Source organism: Dermacentor andersoni, chromosome 11 (genome assembly GCF_023375885.2).
Source record: "Dermacentor andersoni chromosome 11, qqDerAnde1_hic_scaffold, whole genome shotgun sequence".
NCBI lineage: Eukaryota > Metazoa > Arthropoda > Arachnida > Ixodida > Ixodidae > Dermacentor > Dermacentor andersoni.
The window spans coordinates 57,441,472-57,458,285 of NC_092824.1; the positions used below are offsets into that span (position 1 = coordinate 57,441,472).

The 16,814-nt window shown below is 41.2% G+C and overlaps 1 long non-coding RNA gene across 2 annotated transcripts; it reads right to left on the reverse strand.

The window, feature by feature from the left end:
• Positions 1-1,796: 1,796 nt before the first annotated feature.
• Positions 1,797-13,200, reverse strand: LOC126519794 (uncharacterized). 2 transcript variants are annotated; one of them, XR_011891180.1, is made up of 5 exons: positions 12,732-13,200; positions 11,894-11,984; positions 7,565-7,750; positions 5,623-5,784; positions 1,797-1,899 (listed from the first exon to the last, which is right to left on the reverse strand). It is a non-coding gene; the product is annotated as an uncharacterized lncRNA (long non-coding RNA). The 2 variants fall into 2 exon arrangements; XR_011891179.1 differs by having other exon boundaries at positions 1,797-1,902.
• Positions 13,201-16,814: the final 3,614 nt, after the last annotated feature.

A 16,814-nucleotide genomic window follows, 5' to 3' on the forward strand; every position in this document is an offset into this window, starting at 1 on the left:
TCCGAGACTGTTAAACATTACTTTAGTTTTCTGCAGATTAATTTTTAGACCCACTCTTCTGCTTTGCCTCTCCAGGTCAGTGAGCATGCATTGCAATTGGTCCCCTGAGTTACTAAGCAAGGCAATATCATCAGCGAATCGCAAGTTACTAAGGTATTCTCCATTAATTTTTATCCCCAATTCTTCCCAATCCAGGTCTCTGAATACCTCCTGTAAACACGCTGTGAATAGCATTGGAGAGATCGTATCTCCCTGCCTGACGCCTTTCTTTATTGGGATTTTGTTGCTTTCTTTATGGAGGACTACGGTGGCTGTGGAGCCGCTATAGATATTTTTCAGTATTTTTACATACGGCTCGTCTACACCCTGATTCCTTAATGCCTCCATGACTGCTGAGGTTTCGACAGAATCAAACGCTTTCTCATAATCAATGAAAGCTATATATAAGGGTTGGTTATATTCCGCACATTTCTCTATCACCTGATTGATAGTGTGAATATGATCTATTGTTGAGTAGCCTTTACGGAATCCTACCTGGTCCTTTGCTTGACAGAAGTCTAAGGTGTTCCTGATTCTATTTGCGATTACCTTAGTAAATATTTTGTAGGCAACGGACAGTAAGCTGATCGGTCTATAATTTTTCAAGTCTTTGGCGTCCCCTTTCTTATGGATTAGGATTATGTTAGCGTTCTTCCAAGATTCCGGTACGCTCGACGTCATGAGGCATTGCGTATACAGGGTGGCCAGTTTCTCTAGAACCATCTGCCCACCATCCTTCAACAAATCTGCTGTTACCTGATCCTCCCCAGCTGCCTTCCCCCTTTGCATTTCTCCCAAGGCTTTCTTTACTTCTTCCGGCGTTACCTTTGGGACTTCGAATTCCTCTAGACTATTTTCTCTTCCATTATCGTCGTGGGTGCCACTGGTACTGTATAAATCTCTATAGAACTCCTCAGCCACTTGAACTATCTCATCCATATTAGTAATGATATTGCCGGCTTTGTCTCTTAACGCATACATCTGATTCTTGCCAATTCCTACACTGTAAAAAAAATTTTCCTTACTTTACAGAAAATTTGCTGGTAATTTGTGACCGAACACTCTTCCGTAAATTAAGAACGGTCATTTCCGTAGAACGGACAACTGAAAAAAGAGACCGTAATACAAGATACGAGTGCTTCTGTATCTAGAAAACGGAAGACTCTGTATTCTGAATCTGTACTATAACCGTTAAAGTACGGTGCTTCTCGTATTCAGAAAACGGAACACACTGTATGCTGAATTTGTACTATAACCGTTAAAATACAGGTGCTTGCCGTATTCAGGAAACGAAAGACTCCGTATGCTAAATCTGTACTATATCCGTTAAAGTACAGGTGCTTCCCGTATTTCATCTTGCAGAGCATATCCATTGTTCAAAGAATGTGCCATCGGGGACAAAATTGCTCAGGACGTGTGAGAGTCGACCGAATCTTATGGTGCACTATTTGCTGGGATCAGTCGTGCTACCATCTGCGTTCGGAATGTGCATACGTGACCCACTGTTTTCAGCGGTCTTGAACAGAAATGCAATTTGGTCAACGCTCGCACTTCCAGGGTACTTTTGTCCACGATAGTACATCGCCTTTAATGCAAATGTCATGAAGGCAGCTCATAGACAAAGCAGCAGGTCACCATTGAGAAAATTGTCTTGCCAACACACTGACATGGCTGCAGAGATAAAACAGTTTGCACTTTGTGATATGAAAGCACTGCGTAGCATATGTACACAAAGGTGCAACATTTCAATCCTCAAGTTCTTAGATCACAGAAGCAACTTTATTTTCTTCAATCACTCGTCTTGCACTTCTTCCTGGTGAAAGTTGTTCTTGACCCAAAATGCTTGCAAGGATAAACTTGCTGCTGTTAGGAGAAACAAATAGTATTCGTGAATATCCATCCTAAAGAAAGCGGCAAAAAAGTATAATCACAGAACACGACAAAGCAGTAACTTCTGTGTTAGAAAAACATGTAAGTAGACCAACATTGTTGGAACAAGGGATGTTGCTATAGCCAACATTTCGACATAGGTGCTTGTCATTAGGGTAGCAAATGTTTTCCTCGGCTGCGTTGTTTTGGATTGTGCATAGCTCAGTGGCCCCTAGCCTCATTGGGGGAGAAGAAACTGGTGCATATAATAGGTCAAGAGAAGCCAAAGTGTTAAAATAAAGGAAGGAAGGGTGTGCTTAGCAGTGGTGATTGTGATGGAGCGGGTATGAGCACTACTGTCAGTTCTTGCAAAGAGTAGGGGTGACCAAAACAGAAAATGATGTACACATGTAAGCAGTCATTAATCCAGTAGACCTAATCTTCCGAGAAGACAAAATAGATATCAAGATAAACAGTTTGCACTTTTGGAAAAGGAAAACGAAGAATTAAGGAAAATAAATTTTGTATCAAGATGCATCTGGTTAAGATCACTGTAAATGGTAAATGAAGGCACATTAGAATATATATCTTGTTAAAAGCCGATGACGATATATTAACGAAATATTAAAAAATAGGGACATTAAAATTAAACTGGGTATGACCATAAAACAGTAAAGAACAGCCTGTGGAAAAAAATGGGATGGACAATATGATAACCAGGTGCAAGATTGCAAAACGTCGAGCGCTGTTTATATTCATGCTGCTGTTGGCGGCTTCAAGTTTCTGTCTTCCTGTGGAACCTTTGTCTTACTTGAACAAGGAAATGGGTCATTTTTTAAACAAGTCAGTTCATATGCAGTTCAAAGCTTCATCATTATTATATTGAAAGAAAATATTATGGTCAGTTCTCCTGGGTGTGCTTTCATTTACCAGTTATTTCCACCGGTGTAAGCTCAAAATTTAATGGTCTAAATGGACCTTAGCTCCTCGCAAACCATTAGCTGGTCTTTTTTTCAACACAGATGCCTGCACATTATATGTGTTGGCAGGAGTGCTAGCGAACTACATTAAACTTGTTGCCACAAGCAAAGTGAAACTTGGTAACAGTGATTGAAAAAAAAAACCAGCATTCCACAATATTGATTCAAGTCGTCTAGAAAAGTTGCTTAAGTTAATGTACACCCCCCACCCCACCAGACACAATTATACACCACACTGACTCTCATGGTGTCAACCATGCTGTTATAGCACTAGGCATCAAGTAGGAGAATTAGAAGATAAGAGAGCACAATGCTTTTTGTTAGAACATCAAATGTGCTTTACATAAATGCTACATTCCAACTAACAAAGGAGCAGCCGATAGTGACCAATGCATACGAAAGCTAATGACATTCTGTGCAGCAGAATGTTGACACTGAGGTGTTATGCGCACAAGTGCACTCATTCACACAAAATGACATCCTGCAGACAAACCTTGTGCCAACATTACAGTTTGAAAAACACCACAGTGGAAATCAAAGAGTGCTAAATTTGTTGAAAATTACTAAAAATTATTCGATTATTCATTATCCTTACTGTTCGTTAAAGATTCAGATTGTTCCCTACGGGTGCTGTAAACTGCTTTTATAGTGGTAGCAACAATGATCTGTGGCACAGACAAGAATAAATGCTCATGAAGTTTATGCAAGAGTATACCCTACAAATTACACCCCATTTCACATTCCAATGTGGTAGAAGAGGAAGACGAAAAAAACTACTTTCTCGTGGAGGATGCATACCCCAGAACAGAAGAAACAAGTTTACCCTAACCATTAGTGCTGCCGATGCCTGTGCACTAGCAGTTACATATAATATGGCAGTTACAATTGTTTTTCCACAAGCACTGCAAGCTGCTGCCAGTTTACCAGTAAAGAGCTGTAATAAATTTAGGGCAAGTTAAAGCTCTCTAATGGATTCATCTCATATGACACAATTGGAATGCAATATTCTGCAAATAAGTGAAGAGCGATGTGCCATCCCATACAATGAAACACCTCTGAAGAATCTGAATCACCACCTGCACTCTTAGGCAGTTACACCCTTTGGAATGCCCCTTCTGCCACACAACAATAATCATTACCTGCCTTGATGTGTTTCCTTTCTTTAAAACGCCACGGCCGCTACTTTCCTTTCCGGAATGCTATCATGCTGATAACGCGCATGCCGTTCGTTACTGGAAAGTACAGGGCTCGCAGCGTTAAAGAAAGGAAACGCAACAAGGCAGATGACGATTATCGTTGGTGGCAGAAGGGGCACTCCAAAGGGTGTAACTTTGCCTAAGAGTGTGGGCAGTGATGAGGTAAAAGAGTGTGTTCTGTGTAAAGTAGTACACCTGTATAACCTAAAGCGGTGGAGAATGCATTTAGTATCAGCTGTGAAGGTTTCTAATTTTAATTGCACACAGTAAAAACCTCCATGCAGTTTTGCAAAACGCAAACCCCCTACCTTTTTGTTGTTCAAAGGCAATGACACGTAGGGCCATAACATGTACATTATGAGTTTTGTTCCCAAACAATCAAAGTGAATAGCACCACCTTAAGTGTTATGTGCCTTCTGTCTCACATTTTCTGTCAAAAATTGGTAGTGTCAAGTGCTGCGATCGGCAGAAAAACGGATTTCTGGAGCAATATAAAGTATTAAGTACCGTGATCTCAGTTCTTTCACTGCTGTTTAAGCATTATCGGGTCTTAAAGTAAAGAAACGAGGAATAAATACACGCATATTTTACGTCACAACCCTCATGAGGCATTTAGTAGTCTGGATTATAAAGGATTCCAGATTTACAATGCAGGACAGATTTTATTCCACTGAAAGGATGGCATCATGCCAATGATTCTGCATTTGGTGCTATATTTATTTGTATTTAGTTCCGTTGGAATGTGTGTGTACTGTCAGCGATATTGCTTGACATGTTTTAGATTGACTGTTTTCTAAATTTAGGCAAATTCGTATTCGCAAATAACCTTGTATGACACCAAGAACTTGCTTAGAAGGAGTATTTCTAACATTTGCAAGATATTAGGCTCTTGAATGCATATCTAAGCCTGGGGTGCACGCCGCCCCCTAATCTCATCAGCAAGTTTCTGGAACTTGCTGATGAGATTACATTTCACATTTATCACATTTACATTCATCACATTCCATTCATCACTTATCACTTTACATTCATCATAACATACAAGGTATGTTATGATGAATGTAAAGTTGCTTGAAAAGGAGAAATAGGGAATTTAAACAGGTGAATTATGCAGCATAAGAATGATGTCAGCAAGAAGCAAGCATCAAGAAGCACTGTCACTCAATGCGCATAGACTATCAAACGCAAAAATTACTTGGGATGATTTAAAATTCTGGCATTGGAACGAAATGTCTTTTAATCTATATATAAACTGATTATTCACTCTACTACCACTACCTTTACCAGAAACATTCATAATCATTATCCTATCTATGCCACATCATCCTAGCTAATATTCAAGCCTTCATAAGCTGCTTTTTTTACTGCTAATTCTCTGTGGGAAAGAGGTGTCTGTATGAAGACCATATCATATACTTATTACCCATTTTTTTGATAAATGATAAGGGAAAAACTTCACACCAAAAATGCGTTGAGCTTGAGCAAGTTCTACGTTTGAAGCTGTTGATTCTTTTTTCCCTTTGCCATCATTGACCCACCTGGTTAGCTAAGTAGACAGAAAAGCTGCAGGAGAAAGGTAGGGGTGCCAAATTAGACTTGTGCCCCGGGGGACCTTTTCACGGTCACTGGAGGAACTGCCTGTGGCCTTGGCATCTTCCTTGAGGGCCATGGCCATGTCTAAGAAACCTTGTCTCCACAGGCTGCATAAAGAAGGATAATTTTCTGAGCCAAGTCTTTTTCTTAAAAGAACCCATTTAAGGTGTATTCGTGGCTTTGCACCACAAAACTGACACATGACTGGCCACTCAAGACACTTTATGTGTATTCGCAGGTTTATTCCTTGGAAAAACACTTTTATGTAGCACACAATGAGTAACAGTAACAAAAAAGTGTATAAGGAGGCTTTCATATTGCTCTACAAATTTTCATTGACACATTTCATTTAATTCTTTGAGATATTTATTAACTAATTAAGAATTATGTAATTAGGCAGAATGCAAAATATAATCAGAGTATCTCAAAGCGACGGCAAACAACATTACCTTCATTTTGTCTAGTTACATCGCATTTACATATTTCTAAATCTTGGTGCACGATAGTTAAGACACCCTGTAGATCAAAAAACAATATTAAAATTTTCATAATCATCTCTTGCGTGTTATTGGTGGCTATGGCTGCTTCAAGTTATTCTTTCAGTATGGTACAAGCAGTTTTGAAGTGAAATTGTTTTGCATCGAGGGTGGTAATCTAGAAAATCAAGCAAAAGGTCAAGTTGTGTTCACTATTCAGATGTTTAACTAAGAAGCTGCAGGAAAAGGAAACAGAACACAACACCTAATAAACAATGCAAAATTTGAACTGAACAAGAAACCAGTTTTTGAAAACAGAAAAAAAGCCAGCAGCTTACGTCGAATACACCCTTGCTATGTACTCCAAGTGAAGTTGTTACCGCAATGCTTGGGCACCATACGAATGTAACAATCAACAACTTTGAGCAGAATATTAACACCACTAAATGAACTGGCCTTTGAAGATTCTTGATCTGAAATCCTCAACGACTTGTTCTGGTGTTTAATCTGTCGAGCTCAATCTGTATTCTCAAAAGCTGGCTCTCGGCCATAATTTCTCTAAACGCAACATCAGCTTAAATCTCAAGATAGGGTTGACCTGTAAATAAAGTGGATAATGCATGGCAAACATCATGAACACTCTTACATGTTAACCAGAGGGTTCACTCATGCAGCCATGAAATTGTGATGCAGACACAATATATTGAAGCTGGTTTTGTGAAGTGTTTCATGCTTCCAAGGCTTCTTCTCCAGATGAGAATAAAAAAAGAACTTCAACATGCTCACAATACGTTGTCCATTTGCAAGTAAACAGCAGCCTTTTTGGGCGCACAGGTTGCCTGGTGCAAATATACTATGCCACAGTACTTGCGTTACCCAGTACCAGCCACTTTAAAATGCAATGTGTTCAGAGCCCTTTCCCTCTGTTTTTTTGCTTTGGAAACAGTTTACCATGTGTTCAGTATGTGTCGAGAAAGGGGACAGAAAACACTGTGCACCAGTGATTTCTAATGTTTTGCTGGATGCAGCACACCGCACCGGATGCAGGTGAAGCCAGTGGAAATGCGGTGTCATGCAGGCGCTTGTCCTGGAAGCAGGGCATATTTATATGGTGGACTAACTAGTGCGTGCGATCAGATAATATTGCTGCCGAAAAACTTTTCTTTGTGGTTTTTCACATTTTAGGAGGTCTCTACATGTCTGGTAAGCGCTTTTATGACAATCTGAACCCGTATACGATAGTGTTCTCTTACATCAAGTTTTTTCTCATTTACCAGTGTTTCCATTGCACGCCATTTATGTTAGCTACACTGTAGACACTGCAATGGAAAAATTCTGGACACCTCGAAACACTGCTTGGGTAGTTTATGGCACATCAGGCGGGCATGTTAGGGGAAGAAATGCCACACACCCGTGCAAACGAAGTGCTGCCGCAAAGTTGTGAAGCACCAACTTCCGGGACAAGGTTGGCTTCAGTCGAGGGTGCTCGATGTGCTGTCCATGCCCTGTAGTAGAGATCAGTGGTGTGGACCCTTTTATACTGGCTGTCTTTTCTGGTCGGAACCTTGGCAACAGCTTCCACCATACTTTTTTGAACCTGCAACATGTGCAGAGAAAGTCACATCACTGTGCGTTGATTGTATGGCTTTATTGTTCTACACATTCTATCAAATCATTAAAAAATACAGTTCGCACATTTTTACTACTGTATATAGACAGTCTAGTTGCTAGACACGCGAAACATTACCATCCCTCTGACAGAATGCAACAATAGAAGCGTACACTGTAAAGCTACACTAAAATTTAAATTGATGTGACACCGTATGAGCATACAGTATGCTTACTGTATGCTTTAGCCCTGTGTCAAGTAAAAGTTAATCGTCAATCATTTATGGTGTATTTCTACTTATTCTGGGTCATCAAACTGTACAATCAATGTTCCAAGTTTACACATTGTTGGCTTTTGATTGGCTATGTGATCCGTTTCCTACTTACACATGCAGTAATCCCACTGTAATAAGGAAAAAGAGTTAGAAAAAGAAATGCCATGATAATCTTCCACATTTGCTGAGGGCAGGAACAATGGCCAATAGCATGTGGTTGAAGCTACATAAATACTCAGTTTTCACACAGCTTAATTGTTCAGCAAGTAATAAAGAGGTACGCTGTGCGCCTCTGCATAACCAATAAAATCTGACTACCTGACACTGTACTAAGGCTGCTGCTTGATAGTGTTCGGCAGTTCGGCTTTGGTTTTCTGATATACAGAACTGTTTAGGTATCAGTAGTTTACTTTTCGATAAAATGGAACTTGGAGCACTGGTCATTTGCACATAAATAATGCGACAGCAAATATAACACAAGGATAGGAATATGGGTCTCTTAGAAAAAGTACATACACATTATGAATATAATGTGATGTGATGCCACAATGAAACAGAAAGCAACGCATAGAAGTGGACGGCACTTCCATGCCACCAAGGTTATTGGACAGACAGTACTTCAGAAGTGCCCGCAACACAGTCAAAGAAGGCAAAGCAGCATTTCTTTGCGTTCAACACAATGCATTGGCGGGCTAGTTGGTGCGAATCCATAAATACTTTGTTTAGCGCAAAACAATGGACACAAGAAAGACGACCAGCACAAGGCGCTACTCTCAACTGACATCACTTCATTGCGTCACTCCTTTATAGATAGTAGAATCAAGAAGAACATGTGCAGTGAGCACCATGTGCAGGGACCACCAACAACCGATCACAAGAGCGCACTCATGCGACGGGATCCAAAAAACCATATTGAGCACCGCACAAGGTTAAAGAAGGCACACTAATGCACTGTGACCCCAATGACTGTATGAAGAAAGCTTCCGATAACTCTCGGGCGGTGGTATCACAGCACTTTTTCAAAATCATAGTATCACGAAACATGGCTTTGCACTTCCATATTTTACAATGTTGAGCCAAATGGGAACCTGTGCCTGTTGGTATGGATCGCTTATGTTCGCAATGTTTCGTGATACTACGATTTTGAAAAAGAGCCGTGATACCATCGCCAGAGAGTTATCGGAAGCTTTCTTCATACAGTCATTGGGGTCACAGTGCATTAGTGTGCTTTCTTTAACCTTGTACAGTGCTCAATATGTTTTTTTTTGGATTCTGTCCTATGAGTGTGCTCTTGTGATCAGATGTTGGTGTTTCCTGCACATGGTGTGCACAGCGCATGTTCTTCTAGATTCTGCTGTCTACAAAGGAGGGACGCAATAAAGTGATGTCAGTTGAGAGTAGCGCCTTGTTCTGTCGTCTTTCTTGTGTGCATTGTTTTGCGCTGAAAAAGCAATTATGCATTCCTTGTGTGTGTTTGAAGACAGCTCCACACGCAGTAACGATTCCAGTATTGCTGCCCAGTGGTTTAGCTCGCCGCAGCTTGAAGTGCCACAAAATATAAGGAGAGAAACCTGCGTTATAGTTTTGTTGCAAACAAGAATATAACGTGAAGTGCATTCTGAGGCCAGAAACTATAGAAAAAAATTTCATGATGCACCACTGTGCAGGGTTTTATAACAAAGTCAAATACATTTAGTGTAAATATCACACTATGATGGTACACAATGGTGGTAATCTGTAATAATATAAAAGGTGCCTTAATGTTACAACAAAAGTTGACATTACTTAATAATAGCCCTGTAAAATTTAGCATGCAGGGGCACCACTTGGTTAAATAATAGTGATGTAATGTCTATGTACACAAGTATTGCCCATGCATTTCTGCCATTGTCCAAATGGCATAAATGAATGGGTAATACTTGTATACATAGATATTACATCTCTATTGTTTAACGAAGTGGGTAAACTATGTCTGCCTCATACAAGATTAGAATTAAACCATAAATTATGTATAGTCACCCTAACAGTAACACCTCATTTGAACTTCACAGTAAGTAGACGTCACCTATTCAAAGTTTATATGTTGAATGTAACGAACCCTCATTACAGCAGCGCAGAGCATTCCTCACATTTCCTTACGTACTCAGAATTCAAGTCATCACCGCAACACATATGCGACAACATCGTCACACAGTGCAACTCACGCTTACACTACAGAAATAAACCAAACATGTTTAGGCCACTTGTACTGCAGTATGAGCAATAGTGTCGGGATTATGAAATTCCCCACGAAGTCCTCCAGGTTGCCAAGAAACCAGAACGGTTGGCCCCGTGGTACGATTTCACGCAGTTGTGCGACTGGACATTAACACATTTAAGGAAAAGAGACACTCCTCACGACCACATTATACAAGAATTCCGTGCTCTTCAGGACCAATATCAAAATCACACGCAATTCTACACTGATGGGTCCAAAACAAAACAACACATGGGTGTAGGGGCCGTAACAGAAAATTGGGAAAGAAGTATTCGTCTACCAAAACATGCCCTTGTTTTCACTGCTGAAGTTTACGCTTTATGGGTTGTAGTGAAAAAGATTATCACTGGCAAGCACAAAAACACAGTCATTTACACTGATTCCTTAAGTACACTGAAGGCTCTAAACCTAAAATCTGAGTGTGAACCCCTGTTAGGGGACATACTAAACATGGTCGCACTTAACAAATATGGGAGATCAATCCACTTCTGCTGGGTACCAAGTCATGTTGGGATACCGGGTAACGAAGCAGCCGATAGATATGCATCGATGGCAGCGAACAAAGAGATAACAAACACAACACTTCCATACAAAGATAGCATCCGCGCGATTAGTAAAGCCTTAACGGCGAAATGGCAATGCGAATGGGATCATTGTGCTGACAACAAACTACATCTCACGAAACCCATAGTTGGCGAGTGGAAGTCATGCTACCATCAGGAGCGGTTCATCAATGTAGTTTTATGCCGACTACGCATTGGGCACACACACCTCACACACAATTACTTACTTACGAAAGAAGACACACCAACATGCGAGAAATGTCAACAGCCACAAACAGTTATGCACATATTACTCACATGTACGCAGACTGAAACACAGACGAACACTTTTGCACAAATTATATCAACTACACATACCTTTACACCCTGCTCTAATTTTAGGTGATGATCTGCTAGTCCCATTATGTGACGTTCGTAAATTTCTAGACGACACTGGATTTTTACATAAAATATAGATTATTAACAAAGCCTTTTCCTTCATTAAGTGGATTTTAAAACACCTCATGTTTGGCGCAGCATAGCCTTAGCCGCTTTTGCGCCATTAAGCCCCATTTAACTAAGTAAGTAAGTAGACGCCTGTTGATGCAAGCCTCCCCCAATGCTAAACTGTGCTGCATGCTTTACAGAGAAATTATAGTGGTATCACTAAACTCTGAAACTATTCAGGACTGCAGCATTGTAGAAGACATCTACAAATGTCCCATTTCATGTGTAACAGCCTGAATTGCTTGCACATCTTAACAAGTGCAAATTAAAATTACTTCTCCTTGTTTAGCATTTTTGCCTGCTAGACCACAATCCAATGTCATCAATATATTAACATTTTACCTCAAAGAACCTAATTTGGCTTATAGATTAACACCTTCGCATACTGCCACAGCTACACTCTGTCATATGCGTTGCAATCATAAAGGAGTGCTTGTCCACCAGCACTCCAATGTCACTAACAGTGATCACCTACACAGCTTGATTCAGGTGGCAGGTGGCAGTCATGATTCAGGTGGCAAATAGCTAAGAGAAAAAAAAAATCCACTCACTTTGAGAGCTACAATACTGCGATAACTTGAGAGAGATGGACCCATTGCAGGCAGCAGACCTCTTCTCAGCTCCAGCACAACAGCAACTTGCCTTTCAGTAAAAGAAAAGGATTGATTAGTAATGATAAGTTACCTTGTTTTTGCTGAGTATCAATACAATCTGACTTTCATGCATATCCACTCTCCGCTTTAGTAATACAACTGAATTATTCGTAAAATAAAAGAGTCAATGATGATACCATTCGCTTCTCTTGTATGTCCAATTTTTTTCGCACTGATACCCCGTTTACTGCTTGCTTACTGACACGAATGCCTTGACTGCCCAGACATCATTCGAAGCAACACGTCTTGCTGCACTGCAAAAAGTTGCACCGAGGAAACACAGCAGAGCAGCCAGAGGAAAGAACTTCTTTTTCTGGTCACAATTAAAACGTGCACCCAAGCAAGCAAGTAACGATCACAGGTAGTGAACGACTGCTATTGCCTCGAACGTTTATTTCCGTATTTTAACAGAAGTTCTTGTATCGGATACAGTATGCTCTCAAGCCAATACAAGCGTCAATACAGTGCGCAACTGAACGCAGTTTTATTCTACGCTTTTAACGCGAGTGAGCAAAAGGTTAGAAGTACCTCACGGAAATTGCGATCGAGCCGATCGCGCTACGACTGGAATCGATCTGAAAAGATAGGGTGATCCCTTTCCCCATTCATGCGTCAGTTTTGCCCTAAGACGTTGCATAGTGGTCTTTTGAAACAATATTTCTGTTCGCGACACCGGCTTACCACACATCACTAACACCTACATTATGCAAACCAAATAAGATTAAGATGGGCTTACCTCATGAGCAAGTTACGAGTGCGCGTAGACTGTTGAACACCCGTTGAGAGCAAGCAGAATATATCCGTGTCCAAGCGCATACGTGCACCCAAACACAGGACAACTTCTTCGATGCCGCAGCGTGCAGAGTTTTGTACACGAAGTGAAAGACATCCAGCGCAAATATCTCCGCGCGATGACGGCAAATGACGAGCGCACAAGCGTACAAAACACAGCGACAAATTCGGAACTTTGCCAATTCGAACGTGCCGAGACCCAAGCAGCGTAACCATCCATCGTTTCTGTTCTTCGCTCCCGATGCGTCAATCTCTCTTCCTTGGAGTCTTGCTTCACTCTTGAGTACAAATCAAGAGATATTTACGGCAAATTAACAACTTTTACAACACGACACGAAAAATTCCGGCTGACTACACATGTGCAGCTCCGTCTGCCACTCCTAACGGACGCGCAGCGCGCGCTGCCCCCTGGTGCCGCACTCTGTGAGCGCGAACAGAATCGGTTTCGTTTTCGCATTTGTGCTCTAGTTACTGTATCGTATCAGTTCAATGAGCACAAGCTATCTTGGCACGCTGGAACGACACGTGCCTTTCCTTGCCCTCTATTTCCACTATGCCCTTTCCATCGCTCTGGTATAAAATGCCCAGCGCAATAAACATAACAGTTCACTGTTGTCTTGAAACGCCTGCTGTCGGTTTCTTCGACCGGGACCCGGTCGATACAGTTACTGGAACTGCAATATAATTGCTTGACAATTAATTGAATTCTAAAAGAGGAGAACACTTTCTCTCCCACAAGTTAGTGCGTTTTATACAAAGAGAGAGAGAATGCAAGAAGCAGAAAGGCAGGGAGGTCAACCAAAGCGTTCGCTACTGGGGATAGCTAACACCTGTGCTGCAATGAAGTGCAAAGCAATGCACTGCGATGCGTCCATAATCTCTAGTATAGCGATAATTTGTGCTGGTTGGTGCATGTAATGAACGGGTAAATAATGAGTTGTGTCATAACATTACCCATACATAAAGCACATGGAACTAATGGTGTTGCATTCTAGGTCAAAAAGAAATAAAGCTTGAATCGTTACATCTCGGCACTGGGCATTCTTTCTTTCCGTATTATTTTTTTCTTCTTTTTCATAGTACACACAGTACTAGCACGGTAATAGGTCCTTCATCTTCAGTCACCTTCCAGTAGTTCACACACATGTCGGTGCATGTTCGCGTTCTTTATTCTACCGTACAAGAACGAGCGCGCTTACCGGTCTTGGTTCAAGATGAAGCGCCAAATGTTTGCGATTACATCTTAACGCAAGAATTAACACATGAACAGTGAAGATTATGCGTAATCGATTTGTCTCAATGAATGGGCAGTTATTGTCAGAGACGAGATATTTTGTAAATATTATGGGAATGAGTTAAACCAACTACATTGCAGTTCAGCAATGCCCTTTGACACTTGTGTTAATTGCTTGCCGCATTCGAAAATTTCATCCGACCGTTGTACTTGGATCTATAGGCCGCCAGCCCCCTTCGAGACCATTTGCTGCAAAATGTAAATGCCGTTACGGTCATTATACCACTCCCTGCGTTTCGGTACTGATTTAGAGTGCACACAATTTTTGGCGTATACAGAGCACCAATGTCATTCCCAGTGCACCAGCACCTGAATGCTGCAAGATTGTTTACGTATGCACGTATGTCCACGGCTCTTCGTTCACTTAAACTACAACTATTAACTACAAAGCGCTTAATTTGAGAACATTGCGAGAACACGCATATATTTGCGCATATGATCAGCGAGGCCCATATGCGCGGCAAACTGCGACCGCAATAGAAGATGCGTATATATTTATACGATCTGTTATTGCAGCTTTTGGTAGAAGGCTAGCTCTCAAATTTTGTACGCATCTTCATAATGCGTACAGTTTGCGTGTTCAATAAAAAATCGTTGGCTGAAACTTTACGAGTACGAGCGCTCATTCAGACAGCTTAAGTTTTCTCACAATAATATGCATGTTCGCATAACAAAAATACGGAATTCTGTCTGTTTCGTCCAAAACAGTGTATAGCCGTACATATGATTACAGTGAAAATGCCCGTAAAGCTGAAAACGGAGAGCACTTTCCGTATATTAACGGCAGATTTTGCCGTATTTTTGAAATATGACATAGTTTCCGTATTTTTACCCTGCAGTTCTCCGTATAATGACGGAAATCCCCCATATAATTACGGAAATTTTTTACAGTGTAGTTTCTTCGTCACTGTTTTTAGGCTTCCGCCGTTCCTGAGAGCATGTTCAATTCTATCCATATTATACTTCCTTATGTCAGCTGTCTTACGCTTGTTGATTAACTTCGAAAGTTCTGCCAGTTCTATTCTAGCTGTAGGGTTAGAGGCTTTCATACATTGGCGTTTCTTGATCAGATCTTTCGTCGCCTGCGATAGTTTACTGGTATCCTGCCTAATCGAGTTACCACCGACTTCCATTGCACACTTCTTAATGATGCCCACAAGATTGTCGTTCATTGCTTCAACACTAAGCTCCTCTTCCTGAGTTAAAGCCGAATACCTGTTCTGTAGCTTGATCTGGAATTCCTCTATTTTCCCTCTTACCGCTAACTCATTGATCGGCTTCTTATGTACCAGTTTCTTCCGTTCCCTCCTCAGGTCTAGGCTAATTCGAGTTCTCACCATCCTGTGGTCACTGCAGCGCACCTTGCCGAGCACGTCCACATCTTGTATGATGCCAGGGTTAGCGCAGAGTATGAAGTCTATTTCATTTCTAGTCTCGCCGTTCGGGCTCCTCCACGTCCACTTTCGGCTATCCCGCTTGCGGAAGAAAGTATTCATTATCCTCATATTATTCTGTTCCGTAAACTCGACTAATAACTCCCCCCTGCTATTCCTAGTGCCTATGCCATATTCCCCCACTGCCTTGTCTCCAGCCTGCTTCTTGCCTACCTTGGCATTAAAGTCGCCCATTAGTATAGTGTATTTGGTTTTCACTCTACCCATCGCCGATTCCACGTCTTCATAGAAGCATTCGACTTCCTGGTCATCATGACTGGATGTAGGGGCGTAGACCTGTACAATCTTCATTTTGTACCTCTTATTAAGTTTAACAACAAGACCTGCCACCCTCTCGTTAATGCTATAGAATTCCTGTATGTTACCAGCTATATTCTTATTAATCAGGAATCCGACTCCTAGTTCTCTTCTTTCCTCTAGGCCGCGGTAGCACAGGACGTGCCCGCTTTTTAGCACTGTATATGCTTCTTTTGGCCTCCTAACTTCACTGAGCCCTATTATATCCCATTCACTGCCCTCTAATTCCTCCAATAGCACTGCTAGACTCGCCTCACTAGATAACGTTCTAGCGTTAAACGTTGCCAGGTTCATATTCCAATGGCGGCCTGTCCGGAACTAGATCAATTGCATGAATATGTTGAATTAGCAATGAGAAAAGTACAAACTCAGTATACTGTAGTAATGGACGACTTTAATGCAAAAGTGGTCAAAAATCAGGTTGGCGAACAACCAATTGGCCACTACGGCGTGGATTCTAGGAACACTCGAGGAGAGATGTTGGTGAAACTCACGGAAACGAATAAGCTGCGAATAATGAACACCTTATTCAGTAAGCGTAGGAAGAAATAGTGGACCTGGGAAAGCCATAATGTTGAAACAAGGAATGAAATTGATTTCATATTTTCTGCCGATACTAGCGTAGTGCAGGATGTAGAAGTGGTAAGCAGGTTAAAGTACAGTAATAATAGGTTACTGAGGTCTACAATTCACCTCAATTTGAAGGTAGCAAGAGTCAAATTGGTCAAAAAGAAACAGGCCAACCTAGAGGCAGTAAGGGTAAAAGCAGACCAATTCAGGCTAGTACTTGCAAACAAATATGCAGCCTTAGAACAGAGAGATGAAGATGGCCTAGAGGAAATGAATGACACTGTAACTACGCTGCCTTCAGAAGGAACACTTCAAGTGGGAGGTAAGGCACCAAGGCAACCAATATGTAAGCTCTTGGAAGTAACAAAGGACCTAATAAAGGAACGACAAAGAATGAAAGTGTCCAACTCAA